This window comes from Oncorhynchus kisutch, linkage group LG1 (assembly GCF_002021735.2).
Source record: "Oncorhynchus kisutch isolate 150728-3 linkage group LG1, Okis_V2, whole genome shotgun sequence".
NCBI classification, from domain to species: Eukaryota; Metazoa; Chordata; class Actinopteri; order Salmoniformes; family Salmonidae; genus Oncorhynchus; species Oncorhynchus kisutch.
The window spans coordinates 19,084,122-19,096,124 of NC_034174.2; the positions used below are offsets into that span (position 1 = coordinate 19,084,122).

Sequence of the window (12,003 nt, forward strand, 5' to 3'; positions counted from 1 at the left end):
AGCGTTGCTGTTCTTGACACAAACCAGTGCGCCTGGCACCTACTACCATACCTTGTTCAAAGACACTTAAAACTTTTGTCTTGCCCATTCACACTCTGAATGACACAAAATCACAATGTCTCCATTGTCTCAAGGCTTAAAAATATTTATAATTATTTAACCTTTTTCCCCCCCTTCAATTACACTGATTTGAAGTGAATTTAACAAGTTACATCAATAAGGAATCATAGACTGACCAGGTGAATCCAGGTGAAAGCTATCACCTGAAAAGAGCAGGTGTTCTTAATGTTTTGTATACTCAGTGTATCTTGTACTCTAGTAACTGTTTTAGGCCTGACCCCATTTAGTCGACTGGTTGATTGTTTGGTTGGTTGTTAGGCTGTTGGTCGACCAAGAGTTTTTGATCCAGCAGTGGCAAATATACAATTTAAAAAAAAAAGGTTATGGCACATGAGACACTTCTAATTCATGCCTGTCTGAGTAGACTAATCCATTGCGGAGACCGTTAAGATGGCACACCAGTATCACCAGTAGTAAGGACATTTATCGTTAATTACCATAATTTATCATCTACAATGTTTGTTTGGTTACGGTGATTTCTGTTAATGCATTCAATATATTATTATTATTACAGTCTTACTGTTCTCGTTGTACGAGTGAACACGTTTTGCAGAGCGCACAACCTAGCCTGTACTTGTGCGAAATTTTTGTTAATTTCATTCCGTTAGGAGTTGTCAATTTATTCATTATCGTTTGTTTAGAGCGCTCCTGCGCAAATGTAGGCTTATAAATGTGGCCATCTGTGGATCTGGTACTTTTCTGATTGTCTTACTCTCCATCACTGTGTAACCTCTGAAAGTAGTTTTGCGTTCGCCTCAAACAGCAAGTAAACTAAATCTGTTTTTACATCCATTGAGAATGACAATAGTCCACTAAGCAGGGAAGGGGGGGGTCATGCTCTGATCCGGTGGAAACGTCATAAAAAGGCCTATCTGATTACTTCTTATCCCTTGCGCAAATAGCTTACAGCTGTGTGTCTGTCAGGAGCTCACTGGCACAGGAAACTCTGAGGGCCCAGAATATTTTAGACAATGTTGCAAGTTTGCTAGCACAAGCTTCATCCAGACTAAGTCAATAGTTGATACAATGTTTCAAGTTCTTTGCAGACAGGCCATGCGTAGCCTATGTGATTTATATTATATTTATTTTAATCAATACATTTTCTACTGGTGGGGTTGCAAGGTTTTTATTTGTTGCCGCTATGTAGGCTATTTTAAAATTTTGCCAAAGGCAATAGAAGTTCCTTTTAGATTTGTAACATTTTCATTTAGATAGAGTTTTGATTAACCACATGACATTGATTTTGTAGATGTGATGACTTTATTATACATTAAATTAATCTGTTCCATGAAAATGTGCATATGAAAATAACAACTGGCACGCAGATCAGTAGAATTTGTACGATAACTTGACACTCCAAATGGAAAAGATGTCAGACCATTGATGTAGCCTATTTCCGTCAACTTCATGACTCTTTTCTATGCTCAACAAAATTACTATCTGTTTCTCAGAATTACCTTGTGAAAGCTTAACACTGTAAAATCATATTTTATTACTTAGCTAGTCATGCTGGCAATAGAACAAGCTTTAAAATCATGCCCACTTGACCCAGATTGCGATTTATAATGGACCGTTTTTGGATTGTGTAAACAACAACAGTAATCGCGTGATGGCGGGGATGCAGGGTTGTGTTCCAAACTAAGCAACTAAAAGTGTGCTTGTTCTAGTTCCTCAACGGCACAGCTAGGAGAGCTCAAAAAAGTACTCTATAGTTGAAGATTTCTTTGTCATCAAAGTACATTGGAATTGCTTAGGAACTGTGCACACTTTGAAGAGGTGTGTGACCACTTGTAGACACCAGTTAGACCTCTCACTTAAACGTTGTAATTTTGGTTATCTTATGTTGCACCTACTCCACATTCTTCAGGAATAGTCTTATCATGTTACTGAATGTATCCAGAGTATTTTCAGATTTTGTTATCAACAAATACGGCAAATTACAATAAATGTAAAGTGCACATAAAATCAAGTGTTATCTTTTGGATTCAATCTGTGGCAGGTGAACTGTTGTGTCCTCACAATTTCCCCATTAGCTCCAAACTGTTCTCTTTCAATTGCTACCATGGTTATGCATTTCATATTTCTTCTGTAAGAAACATTTCAGTTTATCCCTGTCCATATAGGCCAATTCCTACGAGCGTAAAGGGTTAACCAACCTCCTAACCATTCAGACAGGGTTGGCATAGCTGTTAACAAGCCTCGTAACCATTCATACAGGGTTGGTGGTTGGTGTGCAGCTGAGTCTTATTTACAGCCAGGCTGCTAAACAGCCCCAAGGGAGAGGGGATGAGCCCTGATGACATGCAAGGAGACAGTCTCTCTCTCTCTGAGCGCAGTCTTAACAAGCCAGAGAGGATGAATGAAAAAGGAAAGCAGAGGGTTCTCTCTGAGCTCTTTTGTCCACCGATTCAGAAAAAGCCTTGAGCTGAAAAAGTGATTAAGGACCACCAACAATTAAAGGCTGCGGCTGCAGAAGGTGTTTAAGAGTTCCTTGCCTATTTCCCCCTCTATAAAAGGGAAGTCGTTAGTTTACCAAAGACTGCAATTAGGAGTGGGCAAGTCTGCTTAGTGCTGGAGGGAAAGAGGAAAGCAAGAGGCTGCTGAGCCAAGCCTGCTTAGTGCTGGAGGGAAAGAGGAAAGCAAGAGGCTGCTGAGCCAAGCCTGCTTAGTGCTGGAGGGAAAGAGGAAAGCAAGAGGCTGCTGAGCCAAGCCTGCTTAGTGCTGGAGGGAAAGAGGAAAGCAAGAGTCTGCTGAGCCAAGCCTGCTTAGTGCTGGAGGGAAAGAGGAAAGCAAGAGGCTGCTGAGCCAAGCCTGCTTAGTGCTGGAGGGAAAGAGGAAAGCAAGAGGCTGCTGAGCCAAGCCTGCTTAGTGCTGGAGGGAAAGAGGAAAGCAAGAGGCTGCTGAGCCAAGCCTGCTTAGTGCTGGAGGGAAAGAGGAAAGCAAGAGGCTGCTGAGCCAAGCCTGCTTAGTGCTGGAGGGAAAGAGGAAAGCAAGAGGCTGCTGAGCCAAGCCTGCTTAGTGCTGGAGGGAAAGAGGAAAGCAAGAGGCTGCTGAGCCAAGCCTGCTTAGTGCTGGAGGGAAAGAGGAAAGCAAGAGGCTGCTGAGCCAAGCCTGCTTAGTGCTGGAGGGAAAGAGGAAAGCAAGAGGCTGCTGAGCCAAGCCTGCTTAGTGCTGGAGGGAAAGAGGAAAGCAAGAGGCTGCTGAGCCAAGCCTGCTTAGTGCTGGAGGGAAAGAGGAAAGCAAGAGGCTGCTGAGCCAAGTCTGCTTAGTGCTGGAGGGAAAGAGGAAAGCAAGAGGCTGCTGAGCCAAGCCTGCTTAGTGCTGGAGGGAAAGAGGAAAGCAAGAGGCTGCTGAGCCAAACCTTTTAAGATGAAGTCCCTTTTTGAATGTCTAGTGTCTGGCCATGATGAAAATGCAGCATGTCTTTTTGAATGTCTAGTGTCTGGCCATGATGAAAATGCAGCATGTCTTTTTGAATGTCTAGTGTCTGGCCATGATGAAAATGCAGCATGTCTTTTTGAATGTCTAGTGTCTGGCCATGATGAAAATGCAGCATGTCTTTTTGAATGTCTAGTGTCTGGCCATGATGAAAATGCAGCATGTCTTTTTGAATGTCTAGTGTCTGGCCATGATGAAAATGCAGCATGTCTTTTTGAATGTCTAGTGTCTGGCCATGATGAAAATGCAGCATGTCTTTTTGAATGTCTAGTGTCTGGCCATGATGAAAATGCAGCATGTCTTTTTTGTTTGTTTTATTTCAGACGTACAGCTCATTGCAGAAGGTCCTGGTGGCCTTCGGGAGGAGGGTGTTGTTACCCGCTTTACAGGCACTTTGCCCTGGTCTCTGCAGCCATGCAGGATGCAGCTCGGATCTTCCAGTCAGGTGAGTCTAGACTAGATGATGCCCTCTGTGACCACTCACCCCTGCCCTGAGGCTGCCGGGCACCTCCATACCTTAGTGGCCCGTTTGTCCACGCTGGTTAGAGCAGTATTGGCGGCCTCAGTGTTGTGCCCAAATACAAAGCCCTCAATGTGGCCTCGTCTACCCCCAATTAATGTGACAGGATAGTTATGCTTAATTTGATAGCATTGCTTTAGTACCACTCTCTTTACTCTGACCAATGTTTTGATGGGAAATTGTGATTTAATGCATTTCTGTCGGAAGGCAAAGCCTGCCTGGTAGCTGTGGGCTGCAGCTTGTCTGTTCAATGCTTTGGAGACTGACAGAAAGACTGCTTTACAGCCAACATGCACCCAAATTCATACATCACCATAGCACCACAAGCAGAGCAGAGCAGCCCGCATACAAGCAGAATATTTACTGCTCAAAACAATGCACTGAATAAAGTATCTAGAGAAAGGCCTCTCATTTGTGCTACAGTATAGCATATGTGTAAAAGAAACCTCTCTAACAGAGTTGTCTGTCTGAGTCAACTTCTCCAAGCAGGAAGTGTGTTTCTGTTCCATACGGACTCAAACTGTTGACTTTGATATCGCCCAGCACAAAGTAATCTTTAAATCAGAGCCCCGCAGGTAGGTAGATGAAAGCTCTGCCGTGTCAACACATTTAGGATGTCTGTGGGGTGAGATTATCCAGTTTGTGATGATTTGAACGCTCGTCAATGTCTGCAAATTAAAGGTTATTTTAAGCTCCAGATTAGCATTTTTCCGTGCCTCATTAGGTAAGGATGACTGGGAGAATCCCACTTAGTCACTGTGAAGGAAGCCTCCTTGTACTAGACTTCACTATCTACCTTAATTCTCTAGAAACAAACACACAACTTCACCTGTTATAATGGACCGTTTCACTCTCTCCTGACGCTGGACATTAGTTAATAAACAGTCACATACCCAGTTGTTTCTGTGCTGGAAAATGCAACCAAGCCTAACTGATGATATTAGACTAAGCAGGCCAACAACAGCAAATACGTCTCTTCATTTGAATGAGTTTCCCTCTGCAAGTTCAACAAAATTTTGTTCAGGCTTGTAATTGTCTTTATTTCCGTGCAGCAGCATCAGATGGAGTGAGAGAGTGAGTGTGGGTAATAGGGCTCTCGTTAATGAACTGTAAAGCTACAGTAATGCAGCCTGGCTGGTGTACGTCTGAGAGGGCACCACACGTTTCCTCCCAGCATTACTGCGCACAGCTAATTCATTTGTCAGGATAAGGCAAATGAAAATGTGTGCTCTAATTTGAGGCACTTAATTTAAACGGCCGTGAAAGCAAACTTTGGTAGATATTAGGAAAACAAACTCATTAATGTCTTGGGGGAGCGGCAGGTTAAGACCTTGAAAGAAATGTAAATATTTGAACTGCCCTCTGCCAGGGCAGACTGGGATGAAAATTCAAACTGGCATTTCAGCCACACTGCGCGCGGTGTCTGTGACTATATCTGTCTGTCACTGTGTCTGTCTGTCACTGTGTCTGTCTGTCTCACTGTGTCTGTCTGTCTGTCTACCTTTCCTTGTTCTCATCTGTTGGTACTCTGTGTCAGTCACTCTGTCTGTCACTCCTAAGTGTTAATTGCTATTATATATAGAGCCAACATATTGAGGAACTGGCAGTACATCAAATCCACTACACTCACCTCTGAGCTGTCTCTGCTAAGCCTAGCATCCATTCCCACAGACCAGGGGATCACATTACCTCTGCTGGACCCAGCAACATCCTATTTGTGAATGAAGAAAGATGACTCGATAAATGCCTAAAAGATGATCATTGGCTCATAATACCTTATGAAAGCCTAACTACCTATATTGCAAATAGAAGTGCCTGGCTATCATACATGTCCCCCCCCCCATCCTAACGGTTAATTATTATTACAAATATGTGTGTGTGTGTCTCTCACTCAGTCTCTGTTGTTTCCCTACGTCCACTATACTTGACGGCTGCAGCAGCAGCAGCTGTCTGTGCTGCTGTGCCTATCATCACTGGGACCAGAAGACCAGGGGACCACACTGCCTGTGCTGGGCCTAGCAACCCCCTACCTGCCAGTTGATTGATATTTTGGCTCAGTATTATATATTACAAACCGTTTGCTCACCATTTATTAATCATTACTCCCACATTTGCAAATGTTAGTAACCTAGTTATTCACACTCATATTTCCTTAAACATCCTGTGTTTTCTTCTGTGAGAAATTACACTGGTCACTCAAAGCATTTATAAAGTATTTATAAAATATAAATAGCACTCACTTTAGATTAGGGACTGCAAAAAGACCTTACGGATGATTAGTAAATGGGTTATTAATGTGAGAGTAATGATAACTAAATGGTGAACATACAATTTATAAATGCCTTGTGGTTTATTATGGATTCTTAAAGTGTTACCCATCCTAGTTGTAAAAGAATAAACACATATATTTGACAAAGAACAAAATCACTGAATAAATGCCTCGTAGATGACCATTGAGGTAAGATAATACGTTAGAACAGCCTAACTACATATTTCAAATGAGTGCATGTCAAGTGTTCCCTCCTGCCCACTTAGTGTTTAAATATTAGGCTACATAATTCAATAGAAGAAAACAGAGAGAGAGAAGGAGAAAGAGAGACGGACAGTTCCTTAATGGTTTGACTGTATAATTGGTGTTTTCTTCCTACCTCGACTGCACCACAGCAGCTGATCTGTCATGTCTCACAGACAAAGTACATGGACCAGCAGAGCCAGACCTTTTTGCAAATAAGTAGGTTCATTTCACACATCAAGCCTTTTTTGGTCTCTGTTTCTGTTTTGACTGAATGACTGGCAGAGAGTCAGAGCGGTTCTCACACTCATTGATGATGCTCATTTAAATTGTAATGTGAATTTGCGCCACCTCAGCTCAGCCAATCAGAAAACCGGGCCGACCCATTTTGGGAGTGGGGCCGGCCGTTGCCCACTAGCCAGCCAAATGCTCAATATACACTGAGTGTACAAAACATTAAGGACCCACCTTTTGCCGCCAGAACAGCCTCAATTCGTCAGGGTATGGACTCTACAAGGTGTAGAAAGCATTCCACAGGGATGCTGGCCCATGTTGACTCCAATGCTTCCCATAGTTGTGTCAAGTTGGCTGGATGTCCTTTGGGTGGTGGACTATTCTTAATACACACGGTAAACTGTTGAGCATGAAAAACCCAGTAGCGTTGCAGTTCTTGACACAACCGGTGAGCCTGGCACCTACTACCATACCCCGTTCAAAGGCACTTAAATCTGTTGTCTTGCCCATTCACCCTCTGAATGGCACATATACACAATCCATGTCTCAATTGTCTGAAGGCTTAAAAATCCTCCTCCCCTACCCTACACTCCCATTCATCTACACTGATTGAAGTGGATTTAACAAGTGACATCAATAAGGGACCATACGTTTCACCTGGATTTACCTGGTCAGTCTAGGTATTGGAAAGCACAGATGTTCTTAATGTTTTGTACACTCAGTGTAGATGATTATGACAACAGAAAAGGTACAAAGGTCATAGAAAAAAACATGGCCATGGGCTGCCGGCTGTGTCCATTATTTTTGTATTTATATATTGTTTTGGTCAATTTTGACCACCCAACACAAATAACAAATAAAAGATGGTCCTTCTGGCAGCACGGATGCTTATTCTCAAGGAACTCATCCTGCTGCCTGCTAAGTGGCTGCAACCAATGGGCCGCCAGGCAGGGAGAGCTGGGTAGAGAGGGTTTAGCACGACTGTTGTTGTGTAGCTGACAGAAGGATCCACTGGAGTTGACTGTCGCGCTAGCCTATCCTGAGCTGGAAATGTTCCGTAATTGCTGTTCCTCAGTGTAGCTAAACTCACATTTCTCTGTCATGTTTTTAATTGAGCCTTTTCCCTTGTCTTTTTAACATTTAGCTGAAATTTAGCAGTCACTCTACTTCAATATGGCACTAGAAAATGTTGGAGTCTCCACTGAAGGATGAGCTCATATAGTAGGCTATGTATGCTGCTGTAGAAGTGCACACGACCCTACTAGTAGTTGAAACCATAACAAAGTCTGCAGTTATCTTATACAGTATGTGCAGCTGTGTGTTGCCTGTGTTCTCTTGTCACTTTGCCATGATGGATGTTAGGGGGCAGTGCCCCTGTGGCAGCTGTGTTGCTGTGCCCATGCACCTCCCTCCCGGGCCTGCCTGCCTACCTGTCTGTCTGACCCGCTTCAGGGCTCAACCACTGGGCTCGCCACCAACATGATCAACTGGCTGAACTTGTCATCAGAGTGTAAAACAGACGAGTGCAGAATTCATTGTGTCGCACGGCTCTCTTCCTCCCAGGCTGTCTCCCTCCCAGGCTAGCTCTTCAGGCTGGAGAGAAAAGTAAAACCGTGAGTTTTGGAGCAGGGAGAGTAGAGCTGTGTCTCTGTACTCTGCGTCCTGGCCCTGGAGTTGGAAGTTGAGCTCTCTCTCTCTGCTCCCTCTGTAAGACAGCTCAAAATCTAAATGAAAACTAAAATGTTTGTGTAACGTTTTCCTCAGAGTGAGTGTTCTGTTTGATTTGAAAAGAACAGAATGTCTCTGGTTACTGTGAGACAATCCTGGAGGTGGATGCTGGACAGGAGGATTGTATCTAGACTTGGAACGAGAGGGCTCTGCAACCAGCCAATTGCGTCCCACCAAGGGGCTATTTATATGCCTGGGTTGAGAAAGGGGTTTTGTGGCAGTGAATGTAAAGGATCTAACTTGGCTCCCTCCAGGTGTGTGTCTTTTTGTAATGGTACACTTTGAGGGAAATCGGGCCAAATAAATGAGTTCCTAAACTGTTATGAAATGAACAGTTTGGATTATCTAGGCCCACTTGAGTTGTCTTTCTGGACTAGATATAGTGGAAAGTTGATTAAGTTGATTAATTGCTCACTCTGTCATAAATTGTCTGCAATAGTATGAACTTACAATGCTCCCATGATCTCCCGTAGCCTGTTTAGCCTATAATTTGTAGAAAGGATGTGTGGGACAATGACAATGAGACCTTAAGCCTTTAGGAACCACAGTCTCTGCCAGCAACTCCCCTATTGTGTAATAATATACTGTAGCAGTCAAAAGTTTGGACACACCTACTCATTCAAGGGTTTTTCCTTATTTTTACTATTTTCTATTTTGTAGCATAATAGTGAAGACATCAACATAATAAAATAACACATATGGAATCATGTAGTAACCAAAAAAGTGTTAAATAAATATGAATACATTTGTCATTCTTCAAAGTAGCTACCCTTTGCCTTGATGACAGCTTTGCACACTCTTGGCATTCTCTCAACCAGCTTCACCTGGACTGCTTTTCCAACAGTCTTGAAGGAGTTCCCACATATGCTGAGCACTTGTTGGCTTCTTTTCCTTGGTCCAACTCATCCCAAACTATCTCAATTGGCTTGAGGTCGGGAAGCCAGGTCATCTGATGCAGCTCTCCATCACTCTCCTTCTTGAGCAAATAGCCCTTACACAGCCTGGAGGTGTGTTGGGTCATTGTCCTGTTGAAAAACAAATTATAGTTCCATTAAGTGCAAACCAGATGGAATGGTGTATCACTGCAGAATGCTGTGGTAGCCATGCTGGTTAAGTGTGCCTTGAATTCTAAATAAATTACCGACAGTGTCACCAGCAAAGCACCATCACACCTTCTCCTCCATGCTTCACTGTGGAAACCACACATGCAGAGATTATCCGAGATTAACCCTACTAATGCTTGTGTACTAAAATATCCTTCTTTAAGCCTAGGCATTGGGCTTGAGATAGTTAAAGAAACTAACTCATATAAGCTAAGTAACAATTATAATTAAGATGTCTTATCTACAGAATATGCTTATATGATTCAACCGTTGAAACTCTTTGTTATTAGAATGTCTCCTTTCGGACTCTGGTGTTGGCAGCTGCACTTCCTCCCTCAAATGGGCCTCAGTAACCTTGGGTCCAGAGAGGGGAGAAGTCAGCCTTATCTATCACATGTCCCTGTTGCTATGCAGAATATCAGCAAGGAGTATGGAAAAGGAGGACAGAAGGAAACATTGTTTCCGTATGTGAACTGTGTGTCTTTATTGCAAACCATGTGAAGGGATGCCGTAAGTAATGGGGAACCAATCACTTGTCTCCTCAGTGTCTGTGTGTCAGTCACCTCCTAGGGGGAGCCGGTTTCCACCATGAACTAGGGGAGAGAACAAAGTAACAACAAATGTCCTAAGTTCTTAGTACTGAACAAAACAAGTTATTTGAATTTGGGGCCCAAGGTCTGGCACAGGATGTGTGGGGTTAGTGTTTGGAACCATTGTACGTCATATCTGAAGTTGCACCTATCCTGACATAGTATGTAACCCAGAGGTTAATTCCACCCAGTGGGCTCTCACTCCACCACCTGTGGGGTGGGGCGACGAGCCTCCTTGTTGTAACAAGTCTTTTAATAAAAGTAATACCTTGATTGATTATTCATTTTGCCTTTCCTCATTATTGATTAAGGGTAGAATTTCCAACACACTCATCAGACCAAAGGACAGATTTCCACAGCAATTCAACCAAGAAGGCCTGATTCACACAGTCTCCTCTGAACAGTTGATGTTAAGATGTGTCTGTTACTTGAACTCTGAAGCATTTATTTGAGGTGCAGTTAACTAACTTATCCTCTGCAGCAGAGACAACTCTGGGTCTTCCTTTCCTGTCGCCGTCATCATGAGAGACAGTTTCATCATAGCGCTTGATGGTTCTTGTGACTGCACTTAAAGAAACTTTCAAGGTTCTTGAACTTTTCTGGATTGACTTACCTTCATGTAACGATGGACTGTTGTTTCTCTTTGCTTATTTGAGCTGTTCTTGCCATAATATGGATTTGGTCTTTAGCCCTATTTGGTTATCTTCTGTGTGTGTGTGTGTGTGTGTGTGTGTGTGTGTGTGTGTGTGTGTGTGTGTGTGTGTGTGTGTGTGTGTGTGTGTGTGTGTGTGTGTGTGTGTGTGTGTGTGTGTTACCATTCCTCACATGGCCATCGATTAACACTGTTTTTCTACTCTTGCGTCCTGAAGTGCCTGTTGGAAATTCACAAAGTCTTCCAGGAGAATGAGCCGGCCTACCTACTGAATGACCTCTACATCACAGACTACTGTGTCTTGATTCAGAGGGTCAAGTAAGTCCACCCCCCCCTCCCTCAGCAAGAAAATTACCTCCCAGGGTCAATGCGGATTAGACAAGTCATTTGTCACAGCCCGGCCACTTGACGGACAGAGCTATTGTGAGATGCAATCTACTTGTATCCCTGTTCCTGTGTCAAAGGTGCTGTTGGCGAGTGTGTGGTCTGTACAGTCTCCCTCCGTGCTGCAGTGGAGTCTCAGTAGATCATACTGAGGCCTCTCTCAGTGACAGTACTAGGATGAGAAGAAGCAGATTGACAGTGCACTGTGTAGTACAATATCTGTGCTTGTACGTTAACTCAAGAAAGATCTTTGTAGTTTCTTCCTTAATTGATGTGGAATGCATGGCTCTCTCCTCACCCTTGTACATATTTTACAATTACTTACACGTTGAAAATGTGAGCCTGCAAGCACACCGTTCCATAATGAGCTCTGTTTTACTCTTGGCGGGGGTTTAGCCAAGTGGTGTGCTCGTCTGTAAAATAACAGTGAAATGTGCTCCTGACGTTGTAGGCCCCTCGTCCAGATGCAGACAGCCGGGAGTTTACTGGAGCTTTCTCTGGTTAGAATTTTGCCAACGAAGTCCCATTCTCTCTGGAAAAAAAAACACCTCGACGGCCAATTAATAATAAATCAATGGTGGAGATCAGAGTTGGAGTCCGTTTCGATCTGTCTGTTACACTGCAGCAGACAGGGAAAAGAGAGTACGGAGAGTTTTGGTCCTGAGCTCTCTCTCTCTCTCTCTCTCTGCATATGCTTGGAGCAGCAGCAGAGCAGTACTGTC

At 43.5% G+C, this 12,003-nt stretch overlaps 1 pseudogene; it reads left to right on the top strand.

Annotated features, from left to right (window-relative positions):
• Window positions 1-12,003, top strand: part of LOC109877262 (protein SHQ1 homolog) — a 45,069-nt pseudogene that overhangs the window by 19,655 nt on the left and 13,411 nt on the right.